The 16183-nt window shown below is 43.0% G+C and overlaps 1 protein-coding gene across 2 annotated transcripts in view; it reads left to right on the top strand.

Moving 5' to 3' along the window:
- Nucleotides 1–673: 673 nt before the first annotated feature.
- The window catches only part of BLM (BLM RecQ like helicase), an 80418-nt gene continuing 64908 nt past the window's right edge, over nucleotides 674–16183 (top strand). For both annotated transcript variants that reach the window (XM_084772372.1, XM_084772373.1), the window contains exon 1: nucleotides 674–791. The gene's annotated coding sequence lies outside the window, so the exon portion shown is untranslated. The remainder of the gene's footprint in view (nucleotides 792–16183) is intronic.

Raw genomic sequence — 16183 nt, 5'->3', positions numbered from 1 at the left:
CGCACACCTTTAATCCCAGCACTCGGATCTTCGTGAGTTTGGGGCTAGCCTGGTCTACTAAGGACAGAAGACAGGGTGGTAAAAAGAAAGAATTAACAAGAGCCCAGCACTGAGGAACATGTCTGTAATCCTAGTACTTGGAAAGTGAAGTTGATGGATCAGGAGTTCAAGGTCATCTTCTAATACTTAGTTGGAGGTTTTAGGCCAGCCTGGGCTACGGTGGCAACTGTCCACTAGAACTGTAGCTTCGCACTCAGGCACTGTGCATATCCGCTGAAGCATTTGAGCTTTTGACCCCAATTCCCCATCAATGACAGTCAGCAGTGAAGACTGCCGAAGTCTCACTAGAGGGTCAGATCCAACAGGGGACACAGACGCTTCGCCTGGCTTGTGGGAACCAGCAAGTCTCAGCTACCTTCAAACCAGGAAATTTCTATTATATCACAGATAGGGCTTCAGGTGCCTTTTCCGACGCTAGAAAAACAAAACACAAACACAAACAAAGCCTCACTAGCGCCGGAAGCCCCATAGTTTGCCATAGTCACCTGACTCATCCGCTGGATTCTGATTGGGCTTTTGGAGTACGTGCTCTGGTGATCCCGCCCCAGCAGCTCTATGGGGCGGGGCCAGATGCAAGAGGCCACGGTATTGGTTCGTTTCTTCAGGGCTCACCCAATCAGAGCCATCCTTCTTGCGGCGCGAAGCGAGGCAGCGCGGGGCGCCGGAGGGCCTTGTCAGCGCGCGGAGTTTGGATAGTGGTTCGGCCCGGTGGCGGCGTGAGCCTGAGTGAGGTGAGTTCGGCGCGCACAGGGCTGCGGTGTTTCCACCGGGTAACCGGCTCCACTCGGCCGGGCCTGGAGCTCGAGGCCTCCCTCGGCCATTCCCCCAGCCATCTGCCCCAGTCCCTCCAAGCCAGAAGCCCAGACCGGAGCAGAGTCCCGGAGCCCCATAAAAAGGCCGTGTTGTAGGCGGCCGAGGCTTGGGTCTCGCTGTCCGCACGTTCCCTAAGGTCCAGGATCTTGCTTTCCGTGTGTCACATGCGAGAAAAGATCTTTTCTGCTTCCTAGAGTTTGTGTCAGGCTGCAACACATGCTTCCGAGAGACTCCAGAAGGTGTGAAATTGCTCTAGTTTTAGACCGGGAAGCCGAAGCTTAGAAGAAGACCTGCCTAGCTCGGAAGCATATCTCGCTGCCGCAGGCTTCTCCCCCTGCCGGTCCATAGGTCACTAGAGATGGATCGGCCTCTCGCCTGTCGTCCGCCGACTCCAGCCACCTTTAGATAAACTGCCTTCCTCCCACAGCCAGGGCCAGTGGTAGGAAAAACCGAGAAGAGACCACAAGCGGCGGAGAGGCAGCCGCCTGGGGACTCTATAGTGGAACCTGAAAGGGTCTTCTTGCCTTAGCTACCCAGTGACGACATGACAGCACACCAGCTTAAATAAACATTTTGTTAGCCCAGCTGTTATTCTGTCAGAAGGTCGTTTTAAATTTCCTGGGAGGAAATGGAATTTCTAGGTGTCAACTCACTTTCATTGCTAGTCCCCCAAGATAGAGAATTCATACCTTTTTGTTTGTTGGTTGGTTGGTTGGTTTTGGCTCTTGTAGTTCAGGCTGGCCTCAGACTTGTGTAGCCGAGGATGACTTTGGACTCCTGATCGGACTCCTGATCATACTTAGTCAACCTCTCCAGTGCTGGAGACCCGTGCCACTATCTCAGCTATTTTAAATGTATGTATCAGAAATTACCTTCAAAAGAGAATGTAACATCTTTTTGTTGTTGTTGTTGTTTTGTTTTTTTTGAGACAGGGTTTCTCTGTGTAATAGCCCTGGCTGTCCTGGACTCAATTTGTAGACCAGGCTGGCCTTGAGCTCACAGAGTTCTGCCTGCCTCTGCCTCCTGAGTGCTGGGACTAAAAGTGTGGACTGGGCCTAGATTGTAACATCTTAAACTTGGTTAATGGGCACACTCTATTTTCTGTACTTTTCCTTTTGTCCTCTGTGGGGAGTGGAGATACGAGTGTGTCCTTGATCATGTTTGTGCAGGTGTGTGTGTGTGTGTTTGCACGCACTCCTCAGTTTTCCACCTTTCTGTTTGGGACAGTCTTACTGAACCTGGAACTTCCTGATTAAACTCGCAAGCCTCCCAACACTGTCATTGTAGATGCGCAGTACCACGCCCAGCTTGCTAAGTGGGTTCTAGAGATTTGAAATCAGGTCCTCATGTTTGTACTACAGGCACTTTACTTACTGAGCCGTCTTCTCAGGCCTGTACTGTGTTACCAGGTTCAAAGAAATTGCAAAGTAATCTGTACAATCCAGTGCCTAAAAGCCCCCGAGTGTCTTGCAGCTCCCGCCAGGAGCAGTGGTTCACACCTATAACCTCAGCCCTTTGAATAAGACAGGAGAATGGAGAGCTGAGAGCAGCTGTGTAAAGACTCCATCCCCAAAAGAAGCCTGTTGCAACCCAAGCCTGTAGTCCACACACATGGAAGGTGAAAGCAGAAGGATCAGGAGTCGACAGCCTTCTTCTGGTAACATATCAAATGTGAGGCTAGTCTAGACTATATGAGACCCTGTCCCCAAGCCCAAAACAAACGTTAAAATGCTCATTACATTTATAATATTGTCTTTCTGTCACTTTAGCTATTCTTATTCATTGTGTGTTGTGTGTCTGTCTGTCTTGTCTGTCTGTGTCGTGGTGGTGGTTTGAGACATGGTTTCTCTGTGTAGCCCTGGCTATCCTGGAACTCACCTGAGACCACAATGGCCTCAAACTCAGAGATCCACCTCCTAAGGTGAGACTAAAGGTGTGCACCACTACCACACCCTGGCTTATTAAAATTTTTAATGCTCTTTTTTATTTATGCATGTATGGGTTCGTGCCATGGTACCTATCAGAGAACAACTTGCAGTTCTCTCCTACCATGTGGAGCCTGGGGATTCAACTCAGGTTCTCAGGCTTGGCAAGCACTCTTACTGCCTAAGCCACCCCACTGTCCTCTTTTCATTTTTCACAAGTTCTTATCCACATTTTAGTTATAAAATAGCTATATAGATTTTCCTAGGTAACCGTCATTACAGTGTACTCATAGTTGAGTGGTTCAGGTTTCCTTAGTTAAGTATTCTATGCATTGCAATCGTGAACTGTACCGCCAGCTCTTGGTTTTGAGACAAGGTCTTGTTATTATAGCTCAGGTTGGCCATGAACAAGCTATCCTTGCTTCTGCCTCCTGAGTGCAGGGATTATACTTGTATGTCATCATGACCAGCTCTTGTATGGTTTGTTAATTTTCTTTTTTTCGTTCTTTTTGCTTTTTTTTCTTTTTTTTCTTTTGTGGTGCTGGTAGTTGAACCTAGGGCCTAGTGCATGCCAACCAAGTGTTTTACCACTACTGAGCTACACTCTAGCAGTTGATAATATTTCTAAGATACATCTGGGCTAGAGAGATGGTTCAATTGTACTTACTTCACAAACATGAAAGCAGAAGTTCAGACCCCCAGAACCAGTTCCAGTGGCACAAACTTGTGATCTCATCACAGAGATGAGACAGAAGCCAGTCCAGGTTCAGTGAGAAGGCCCCTCATGTTGACATCTGGCCTCCACTCAAACTCATATGCATGCACTTTAAGATATGTCTTACCATTACATTATTCACAAATAGTTATATAAATGATACATTTTAGTTTATTACACTTATTCATTGTATTTTGTGTGTGTTTTACCTGCATGTGTCTATGTGCAGCCATATGCATGCCTGGTACCCACAGAGGTCAGAAGAGGGCATTGAGGTGCCTGGAGCTGTGGATGGTTGTGAACCACCCTGTTGGGACTGGGAATTAAACGTGGATCCTCTGCAAGGGCAACAATTTCTTTTTACCTCTGGACCATCTCTCTATCCCCCTTCTCATAATATTTTTACAAATTTTGGGGGTTTTGCCTGCATATATGTCTGTGTACCTCTTGTGTGCCTGGTGTCCTTGGGGGTCAGAGTAGGGCGTCAGATTCCCTGGAACTACAGTTGCAAATGGTTGTGAGCTATAATGTTGGTGCTCTTTTACTTTTTTTGGTTTTTCAAGACAGGGTTTCTCTGTGTAGCCTTGACTTTCCAGGACTTGCTTTGTAGACCAGGCTGGCCTCGAACTCACAGCGATCCACCTGCCTCTGCCTCCCAAGTGCTGGGACTAAAGGTGTGCGCCACCACTGCACGTCTCTTTTTCTTTTCTTCTTTCTTTCTTTCTTTCTTTCTTTCTTTCTTCTGGTTTTTCGAGACAGGGTCTTTTTGTGTAGCCTTGGCTGTCCTAGACTATCCTATAATTCATAGCAATAGCCTGCTTCTGCCTACTGACTGCTGGGATTAAAGGTGTCCGCTACCACAACCAGCCTTAGAAAGTGCTCTTAACTGCCAGAAGAAAATGAGAAAAGAAAGACATTTACAAGTTAAAACAAAGAAACTTATGATTTAATAAAACCACTAACCAAAATCAGAACAAAAATTCATTATCATGAAGGTTTTTTAAAGTTATTTTGTTTTTGTTTTCGAGGCAGGGTTTCTCTGTGTTGCCCTGGCTGTTCTAGAACTCACTCTGTAGACCAGGCTGGTCTTCAACCTTTGCCTCTCAAGTGCTGAGATAAAAATAATACACCACCTTTGCCAGGTAGTTATTTTAAGATAATTCCATCAACAACAGTAATTCTCCTTTACCACATGACCAAATGGTCACAGCTTGAAAAGCTTAGAGTGGCCGGACGTGGTGGCACAGGCCTTTAATCCCAGTGCTCAGGAGGCAGAGGCAGGCAGATCGCTGTGGGTTCGAGGCCAGTGTCTTGGTTATGTTTGTATTGCAGTGACAAAACACTATGACCAAGGCAACTTATAAATGAAAGCATTTAATTAGGGGGTTCATGGTTCCAGAGGTAGTGGAGCGCATGGCCAGTATGGCAGGAAGCATGGCGGCGGGCGGGCAGGCTTGGCGCTAGAGCAGTAGCTGAGAGCTTTCATCTGAGCTCAAGTTGGAGGCAGAGACGGTGAGCATGAGAAGAGGTTCTGGAATGAAGCATCAACGCCCTCCATGGGGACACTTCTCCAACAAGGCCGTACCTCCTAATTTTTCTCAAATGGTTCCACCAACTGTGGACCAGGAATTTAAATATGAGCCTGTGGGGGCCATTCTCATTCAGGTCCCATAGAAAGAGATTCAGGTAGCTAAGGAATGACAGAGGGACTGTTACAACCGACTATAGAATGAAAAGGATTTTTCCCTGGTCTGGTAGTACAGGCCTATAAGTTCAGCTACACAGGAGACTGATGAAGGAAGATGGTGGGTTCAAGGCCAAATTGTTCTACAGAGTATGTTTAAGATAAGCCTGACTAGCTTAATAAGACCTGGCTCAAGGTGAAAAGTGAAAAGGCTAGTTGGATGTTGTAGCTGGTGTTGATGCTTTGTGGGTTCCTTTTTCTTTCTTCCATCCTTCTCCACTATTGTTAATCCCCTAACATAGGAGAGAAAAGGATAGAGGGGGAAGGGGGTGAAGTTATTGTTAGATTGCTTCCTGCTGGTTAGGGGCATCGAGTTCCTCGGCAAGCTTGACCTTGGCTGTCAGGATATCCCCCCCCCCCCTCATTTCTTTGAGTACAACTACTTGACCAACAGCATCCAGCCAACAACAGCCAACCTGCCTCTCAGGGACTCTGAAAAGTTTCCGGAATTCCAAATGTCACACACTTGCAGAAACATGTGCAGCTGGCAAAGCCATGCCCTTGCTAGAGCACAAGGCAAATCATGGTCACCCGCTGCGAAGCAGCATCTTAACCCACACCTGGGATTAAAACAAAAGCTTTTAAAGAAACCAAATTACAAAATTCTTACTGCAGGATGTAGTTAGGGCAATATACTTATCTGACGTATGCAGTGCTCTAGGTTCTGTCCCAGTATAAACTGGGACACAAAGGAGTAAAATACTTTTTATAATAATGCTGTGAACAATTGTATGCTGACAACTATGATTTCAGTGTGTCCCCTAAAGACACAAAAGGGAGCTGGAGAGATGGTTCAGTGGTTGAGAGCACTGACTGCTAGACTTGAACTCTCAACCTTCCAATTTCAGGCTCCTTTTGAATTACAGATGTGCACCATGCTGCCCACTCTTTTGGCTTACTGTCCAGTTTACTTTTTTGTGTGTGTCTTGCAGATACTGCTAACCATGCTTTTGGTTTCTCTCAAAATAGTATGTTTGGTTGTTTGGTACTCAGGTCTGATAGCGTTGGCTCTTGGGCTCTGTTTACTACTTACTTTCTGTGCCTTGTTTGCATGCCTGTGGCTGTTGCTATGCCTGTCCTTCTAAGCTGTTCTTGGAATTACTTAGTCTAGAATAAAGGTGTATTCTTCCCGACAGGGTTTTGTGCTTGCCAACTGCCTTGGTGTTGGGCTTTTAAATTCAGACCTTGGATTTGTCAATTACTTAGGTAGTGAGGTTACTTGGGTTTGTGCTTCAGTGTTGCCCATACTCTTTGGTTTTTGAAGATAGGGTTTCACTGTGTAATAGCTCTGGCTGTCCTAGATTCAATTTGTAGACCAGGCTGGCCTCGAACTCACAGCAATCCACCTGCCTCTGCCTCCCGAATGCTGGGATTAAAGGTGTGCACCACTACTCCTGGCATCTTGCCCATACTTAATCCTTCAGGAACTGATAACTTTAATTTCCCTGTAGATTTCTAGGGAGTGGGGCTTGGTTTTTTGTTTGTTTGTTTGTTTTGTTTGATTGTTTCCTCTTCCCTGAAGGAGGTAGTTCTTGGGGATGCTGGTTTATAGAAAATCTCACACTTTCGTGGGCCTTAGCCTTGACTTCTTCCAAGCTTTTCCTCCAAGGCATAAACTGGTGCTCCAGTTCCCAGGGTTAGACAGACATCCTTAGAATAGCAGCCTCCATGTGCTGTCACTGGTCTGGGTTCCCAGTCTTGCTGACATAGCTCCAGAATTTTTCAGAGAATACGTAAAAGATTGGATAGATATACTTCAGAATGTCTTGTTTCATCTAGCAATAATCTAGGGCAATCTAAGCCATGCCTGCAAAGGACCAGATAGGGATTTTTTTTTTTTTTTTTTTTTTTTTTTTTTTTTTGGTTTTTCGAGACAGGGTTTCTCTGTGTAGCCTTGGCTGTCCTGGACTCGCTTTGTAGACCAGGCTGGCCTCGAACTCACAGCGATCCGCCTGCCTCTGCCTCCCGAGTGCTGGGATTAAAGGCGTGTGCCACCACGCCCGGCTCCAGATAGGGATTTTTTTTTAGGCTTTGCACAACTGGTGGGTTCTGGGATTATTCTCCTGTGCAGTTCAGAAGTAACTGTATGTAATATGTGAGCATGCAAAACCGAACTTACAAAACAGGCCTCAGCCTGAGTCATAGTGTACCCAACGTTCATCAGGAGAACAGTGCTGACTTGTCCTCATAGCATTTCTTAGGGAATGATTCCTACCTTGTGGTGTTGTTTCTGTAATTATTGTACTTTTATGTTAAATGCCAGCGTTGTCTTTTTTGAGGATGAGTAGGTACTATAACGTTTAAATTTATCATGGGAAGGTGCTTTTGGGGTTTACACCTAGAGCCTCTTGCATGCCAGGCTGTACTGTACTACTGAGCTGTGTCTCCAGTCCCAATACGATTATCTTTCTTTCTTTTTTTTTTTTTTCTTTTTGAGACAGGATTTCTCTGTGTAGCCTTAGCTATCCTGGACTCACTTTGTAGAACAGGCTGGCCTCGAATCCACAGTAATCTACCTGCCTCTGCCTCCCAAGTGCTGGAATTAAAGGCGTGTGCCACCACACTCAACTACGATTATATTTCTAAAGACTAGTTGCAGCTCTGGTATTATAAAATATCTTTATTTTATGCTTTTGTAAACTGAATTTTATTTTGTATGAGGTTTTTTTTTATTAAAATAGAAATATTTTCTCCCTTCCCAAATGGATAAGCTCTTTTTTCTTCATTATTATAATAGATATGAACAATTTTATTACATTTTCTTGTGTGTGTATGCACAGATATGCATGTGGAAGTCACAGAACAACTAGCAGGAGTTGTTTCTCCTTTCACATGTGGTTCCCAGGGATCACACTAAGTCCTCAGGCTTGGCAGCAAGTACCTTTCTCTGCTAAGTGATCTCAACTGGTCCTCAACTGAATTTTAGAGGCATTTTTTTTTTTATCAAGTTTTGGAAACTATCTTAGTATTTAAGTTGGAATTTTGTTAACCCATATACTAATTTACAAGGAACTGTTATCTAGATCTTTCACTTAAGAGCATGATGTGTTTCCCTAAGTCTTTTGTTTTTCAACTAGTTTTTGGTCATTTTCTTGCTATCATGTCTGTCTGTCTTTTGTTAGGTTAATTGCTGGTTGTTTAACACGCTTCACTGCTATTGCAACAGAATGCCTCTTTACAACTGTACTTTCTAGTTATTACTACCACATGTTAATGCATTTGACTTTTGAGAATTTATATTATCTTTTGTTTTCCTGAAGTTTTAATTACCTGTTGTTATGACTGGTTTTCCTTGGATTATTGTGTTAATATGTAATTAAGTTGTCTCCATATAAGGATAATCTCATCTCTTCTACTATTTCCTTTTTTGCCATGACAAGGATGGCCAGTATGAGAGTGGGGATGAGAGAACAGGCTTTTTTTGTTTGTTTGTTTTTTTGTTTTTCGAGACAGGGTTTCTCTGTGTAGCCTTGACTGTCCTGGACTCGTTTTGTAGACCAGGCTGGCCTTGAACTCACAGCAATCCCCTGCCTCTGCATCCCGAGTGCTGGGATTAAAGGTGTGCACCACCACTGCCTGGTCAGAGAACAGTCTTGATTTTGCCTTTTTTGTTGTTTTTTTGAGACAGGGTTTCTCTGTGTAGCCTTGCCTGTCATGGACTCACTTTGTAGACCAGACTGGCCTCAAACTCACAGAGATCCGCATGCCTCTGCTCCCTGAGTGCTAGGATTACAGGTTTGCTTCACCGAGCCCAGTTTGCCTTTATTTTGAATAGATTCACTGTTAGTATAAAATATGATGTTATATCAGTTTCTCTGTGTAGCCTTGGCTGTCCTGGACTTGCCTTATAAACCAGGTTAGCCTCAAACTCTTATCGATTCACCTGCCTCTGCTTCCCTGAGTGCTGGGATTACTGGTGTACAGCACCATGCCTGGCTAGTTTTAGATTTTTAAATACTTCTAGTTTGGTGGTGATTTTTGTTTGTTTGTTTGTTTTTTCGTGACAGAGGTTCTCTGTGTAGCCTTAGCTGTCCTAGGCTAGCTTTGTAGACCAGCCTGGCCTCGAACTCAGAACCATCCACCTGCCTCTGCCTCCTCCCAAATGCTGGGATTAGAGGCATGTGCCACTGGCTGGTGGTCTTTCTTGTTTTACTTTTTTTTTTTTTTTTAAGATTTACGTATTTTTGTTTTGTGTGTATGAACCTTTGAATGTATCTATTTAAAATGGTTTGCATTTAGGGCTGGAGAATTAGCTCAGTGGTTGAGAGTATATAGTGTTCTTGCTGAGTTCCCAGCACTTGTATTGGGTGACTCACAACTGCCTGTAACTCCAGTTCCCGGGGAATCAGAGACTCTGGCATCCACGGTCATCTTGCACTCCCCCCCATATTTACATTATATATGTATATATTATATATACATACATACATAATTTAAAATAAAACAGTGGTTTGAGGTTTATTACACATCTTTTTACAAAGATATTGATAACAATGTGTGAACCAAGAAGTCCAAGGAGCTAGGTGTAATGGTCACTACTGTAATCCCTGTACTCGGGAGCTAGAGTCAGGAGAACTGTGATTTCAAGCTAGCCTGAGCTACATAGTGAGGCCCTGTCTCAAAAGGAAACCAAACAATGGCTGGGAGAGATGGCTCAGTGGTTAAGAGCACTGACTGCTCTTACAGAGGACTTGCTTTCAATACCTACCACTCATGTGGTGGCTTAAACCATCTGTGTAGCTACATTTTCAGGGGCTCCAACACCCTCTCTGCCCTCTGTGGGCACAAGTCATGCAATTGGTGCACATGCATACATGTGTGCAGACTAAACATAAAAAAAATCTAATAAAAAGGAAGCAAACCAGAAAAGAATATCAAAATCAATCCAAAGGCATTAACCTAGTCCTACTGGGGAAGGGTGAAGAAGCCTCTGTGTCTGGGAACATTCTTCCTGATGTGAGTGCTGTGCCGTGTAAGGTATGTAAGCAAAACTGTTGACCCCCCCCATAGTCACAATTTATTCATTGCATAAATGCTACATCTTGAAACATACAAAAATCTTATTTATCTGGCCATATTTGTTTTTATTAGTGAAACTGTTTGGATAATAGATGAGTAGTTTTACTTAATTTGTTCCATGTTACATTTCTGGGAGAAGTCATAGTTGATGACAATTTTAATCCTCTTCAGATATCTTTTTTATAATCTTTAACATTTTTTGTTGTCATTCAATAAATATTGTTGAGCTGGGCATAGTGGCACGCCCCTTTAATCCTAGCACTCTGAAGAAAGAGGTAGGAAGAGTTATGAGTTCAGTGAGTGTGGCCTACATAATAAGCTGTAGGCCAGCCAGGCCTACACAGTGAGACCCTGCCCATAAACAAACAAACAGATAATTAAATAAATATTGATTGAGCTCTAAACATTTAGAGATGCTAATGGTTGTTTACAATTTAGTGAGAAAATAGCCAATCAAATAATTATAAAGTAAGTGTTAAATTGCAACTGTATGTCCAGTAGAAAGCTATTTGTTCTTTTTTTTAAAGATTTATTTATTCTATTTATCATTTATACAGTATTCTGCCTACATGTTTGCCTGCCCTTCAGAAGAGGGCACCAGATCCCATTATAGATGGTTGTGAGCTACCATGTGGTTGCTGGGAATTGAACTCAGACCTTTGGAAGAACAGACAGTGCTCTTAACCTCTGAGCTATCTTTCTAGTCTGCTATTTGTTCTTATAACATTATAGGATAACTATTGAATTTAATGTTGTTTATTGTTTGTATTCCTTTTTTTTTTTTCACTGTGTGACATTATTCCTTGGTAGACATGAACAAATGGTCATTCACTTCAGATAGAGAATTGACAATAGACCAAAATACAATATACCAAAGTGTTACTTGGTGAACCAATAAACTTTGTTGGGGTTATACAGGAATATGGGTGAGAGGTTACTTCCAGGAACAGAAATGTCTGCACTGATCACTAAAGCTCACCCCAGTAGGGATGACAGCTCATGAAAGCTGGAAATGTGAATGAAGTACACGCACATTTCAACAAATTCAAAAGTGGTCTTTTAAGGCAGCCCGTTAGTCTCAGCTGTGTGTGTGAGTGAATGTGTCTGCTTACAGAAGGCGGGACCTGCTGACTGCTCAGTTTCAGGAACTTCCTGAAGTCGTCATTTATTTCCTGAGCGTAATAGGCACCTCTGCAAGATAGAATGTTCTACTTCCACTTAGAATATCCTCTTGTTTCACCTCCCCTTTAACATCTTGTGTCTTAAGGAACAAGATTCCCTCTAAGATGGCCAGTTTGGGGAGGAAACTGCTACATAACAGTACTCCACAAATATTAATATATTCATTTTGCATAACAACCATATGAAGTGAGTAAGCTTTTGTTTTACAGAAACAAAGGTGCATTTTGTGAAAAGCTTTTAATCCAGATTTGAGTAAACACTGAAAAAGACTAACCAGTAGTTGGTTAGTAGTTTTATGTACCGACTGTAGATGTGGGTTTCTCAGGAAAGTCTCCTAGGTAGACCTTGTTATGTTTTGCTGAAGACACTCTTTGTAATTTAAGTATCTCCACCCCCACCACCCCCACCCCCACCCCTCCACACCCCCCATTTTTAAAAAACAGGGTCTCTGTGTAACCCTGGCTGTACTTTAGCTCGCTCTGTAGACCAGGCCGACTTCCAGTTCACCCAGATCCACCTGCCTCTGCCTCCTGAGTGCTGGGATTATAGGTGTGCGCCACCACAGCATTAGGTGGGCCTCTTAATCAAGATCTTCCTGGTAACTAACTCTTCTGCCTCAAGTGCTGGGATTACAGAGATGTACAACATGCCTGGCTTGTGTTTACACCTTTAGTTTTAGCTTTCTTCATTTTCTTGTTCTTTGGGTCATATAGATTAAATATAGCTTGGGCATTTTAAAACTTACTTGTATAGCTTTTTAGTTCCTGAATTCTCCTTTGATATAACATGTAGATTCTATTCATATTTTTTTTTACCAACTGTTTTGCTTAATTTTGCCTAGTAGACATTATTGAACCATAACCTATTTGTAAAAGGCTGAGAATTACTTGACTACATTTTTACTGCAGATTTTTAAAAAAGTGAGACAAACCTATTTTTTTTTTTAAATCGGTAAATGGGAAGATTCTTGGGGGAAAAAATGGGCTTTAAGACTCTGATAACCATAATTAATTCAGGAATACATTTGGACAGCTGTTTTTCCACTTTAAGTTACAGAGTGTTACATGTCTTGTCCTAGTTTCTTTTGCTGTTGCTATGATAAAATCCCCTGACAAAAGTCCCTTCCGGGAGTGTATAGTCTATCATTTCAGGGAAGTCAAGGCAGCAGGAGCTTGAACTGGTCTCATAGCATCCATAGTCAGAAAGCAGAGGGATGAGCGAATGCAGCTGCTCAGCTCCCTCCCCACTCACCATTCTGGATCCCCAGCCTAGGGAATGTCCCACACGTAATTAAGATGTACCTTCCCATTTCAGTTAATGCAATCAATATGTTTTCTCACAGGCATACTTACAGGCTCATTTCCCAACTCATTCTAGATTCTGTCAAGTTGATAATTAAAACTAACCCTTACGTCACTTTTTGCAGAAGACACATATGCATTATATTTAAAAGAGCATATAATGTTAATGAGAGGCCTGTCTAAAGCTCTGACCAGAAATTGTTTGCTTGGTGTTTGATTTGATAGAGAGCTCCTTGTTTCTAGGGCCCCAGTTGAGCTTTATGAAGTTATGATGCTCATGTGTTATGCTTACCATTTTGCCCAAGGAAAGGTCACCCTTCCCCACTGACAGTAACCTGGTGAGGCTCACAGAGCTCAGCTGTGTTTTTAGGAACAACTTTCTAAAGCCTCCACTTTTAGTGTCTGACTGTTGCTTTGCACCAAGTGTCTTAGAATAGTGGTTTTGGCAGACCATTTCTTGATATTCTGAAATAGCTGTCTTGTTACAACAAAAAGAATAAAAGGAGAGTTTAACCTAGAAAGAGAAGGTAGTCCTAGTTTTGATAGATCTAAAAATTATTCCATTTATTTAAAAGAAAAGGAATCCCTCACATCCTTTAAAACAACCTGTTTTCTCTGCTGTGTCTCTGTTGTTGAAGAGGTTTATTTATTTATCTATTACTTACTAATTTGATTGATTTGATTTTAAGACAGTCTTTGTAACCTAGCCTAGAACTCACTGTGTAGACTGGCCTTAAAGTCACAGAGATTTTCCTGTCTCTGCCTCCCAAGTGCTGTTGTGCCACCTGGTTTGCCTTATTTTTTCATTTCGTTTTGTTTCTCCTTTTTTCTTTTTTCTTTTTCTTTCTTCAAGATTTACTTATGATGTTTACAGTGTTCTGCCTGCATGTATGCACTCTCAACCACTAAGCCATCTCTTCAGCTGCTAGACATGCTTTTTCTTTCTATTTTAAAAAAAAATTATTATTATTTTTTTGGACACAGGGTTTCACTGTGCAGCCTTGGCTGTCCTAGACTCTCTTTGTAGACCAGGCTGGCCTCGAGCTCGAAGCGATCTGCCTGCCTCTGCATCCTGAGTGCTGGGATTAAAGGCGTGCCCCACCACACCCGGCTGGACATACTTTTTCAATTGGCCTAATTTTATAAGATTACCTGTTAAGACCCTGGCTGGTATCATAGGTCTCTAATTTAGCTGGGGAGGCTAAGGCAGGAGAATCTTGGTTTCAAGGTCAGTTTAAAAAACTTAGTGTGACACTTTCTTAAAATTAAAGTTTTAAGAATGCAACTTAGGTGCTGGAGAGATGGCTCAGAGGTTAAGAGCACCGCCTGCCCTTCCAGAGGTCCTGAGTTCAATCCCAGCAACCACATGGTGGCTCATAGCCATCTATAATGTGATCTGATGCCCTCTCCTGCAGATAAAGCACTCATATGCAATAAATAAAATAAATCTTTAAAAAAAAAAAGAATGCAACTTAGTAATAGAGCACTTGCCTTGGATGTATGAAGCCCTAAATTCAGTTCTCAGTATCATCAAAAATAAAAGAAGACTATCCCTGAATGTCATGATCTGCTTGTTAAATACTACAAGCTTTCTCTATTTCTGATTTGAGATCTTACTAAGTCAAGACATAGTTCAAATAAGAATACTCATTTATTCTTTTCATCATTTATTTTTTGAGATGACACACATGCTAACTAGCTCAAGCTGGCCTCAAACACAGTGGTCCTCCTGCCCAGCCTCCCAGGTGCTGGAATGGCAGGTGTGAGTTGCCATGCATGGCTTGGATATGGTTTTCCAGTTTGATTTACTACTTTTACTTTATTTCTTTTTGAGACTCTCACTCTAACATAAGTTTCCTTCACACACAAGAGCTGTGTTCCATCACATCCTGTGTTTCCTGACTGTGTGTGTGTGTGTGTGTGTGTGTGTGCGCGCGCGCGCGCGCGTGCACGCGTGCGCACGCGCACATGCATTATGTGTATGCTCTGCACTCAGTGTAGTGTAGCTTTTTGCTGTTAAAATGTCATAACGTCTCTTTTTTCATGTAAAAGACATTTTTAATCACTTCCCAAATTGTACTTGTGATTGTTGTGACTCTGATTTATCTGAAACGAATGCCACTGGCCAGGCATGAACCACACTGACATTCCTAAGTGTTCTGGGATGCTGTATTGCATTGGACTGAGAGATGCTGAGTATGTTTAATTTATGCCTTCATACGGTACTTGGAGAAAAGTGGTCACTCTTAGAGGTGTTTAGAATCCCCACCTTGTTTGTGTGTGTGTGTTTGCCCACACCCCAGGTATGTGCCTGCCACAGTGCCTGTGTGACAGTCAGAGAACAGCTTGGGATGTCAGCCCTTGCCTTCTACCTTATGTCATACTTAATTCCGAAATGAAAACAATAACCATGTTATAATTACACCTACATGATAGAACTATCCCACATAGAATCATAAAATGCATTGTATATTTAGCCAGGTTATGATTACGCCTAATGTGATAACAGAACTATCCCTCATTCAAGTGAACCACTTCTGTCTTTGTCGTTCTTCTATGGTTGTGAAGAGACATCATGACCACAGCAGCTCCTAGCTAGCTGGAGGCTGGCTTACAGTTTCAGAGGCTTAGTCCATTCTTTTCATAGGCAGACACCGTGCTGGAGAGCTAGCTAAGAAAGAGTTCTACACCTGGACCTGCAGGGAGAGAGAGACACACAGACACACAGACAGACAGACAGACTGGGCCTGGCATGGGCCTTTGAAACCTCAAAGCCCACGCCCAATAACACATTTCCTCCAACAAGGCCACACCTCCTGGTCCTTCTAATCCTGTGAAAGAGTTCCCCTCCCTGGTGACTAAGCATTCACATATGGGAGCCATTCTTTGTCAAACCACCACACTTTGTATGGGGGGGGGGGTGCAGGGGGACAGAGCAGCCTGTAAAGTGGGTCAGTGGTAAAGCTTGTTCTGCAAACCAAGGACCAGCATTCATCCCTAGAACCCTCATAAAGATAGAAGGGAAGAAAGCAGCTGCACAGAGTTGTCCTCTGACCTCCACATGTGTGAGGTGGCAAGTGTTCCCCTTCATCATGCACATGTGCACATGCACACTAATAGTCTATTTTGCTTTAAATCCAAGTAGAGTGGGAAAGGGGATTTTAATTCATCTGAAATAACTTTAAAAAAAAACTGTTAATAGATCACAGTTGTCTTTCTTTAGCTCAATGATTTCAAGGTGGACTGAGCTGTGCTTTATTTGGGTGAAAGCTAAGCAGAGCAGCAACTTGTTACACAAAGTGTATGTGGTGAACTGCTCTTTCTAGGCTGGAGCCAGATGATGACGCAGCGTGCTCTCCTGCTGCTCAACCTTTGCCCTTGGTGTGGGTGTTCTTTCTTTACTGGATTTTTTAACCTGTGGACA

This window comes from Acomys minous (assembly GCF_964271855.1).
Source record: "Acomys minous genome assembly, chromosome: 2".
NCBI classification, from domain to species: domain Eukaryota; kingdom Metazoa; phylum Chordata; class Mammalia; order Rodentia; family Muridae; genus Acomys; species Acomys minous.
This window is presented reverse-complemented; position numbering and strand designations above follow the sequence as displayed.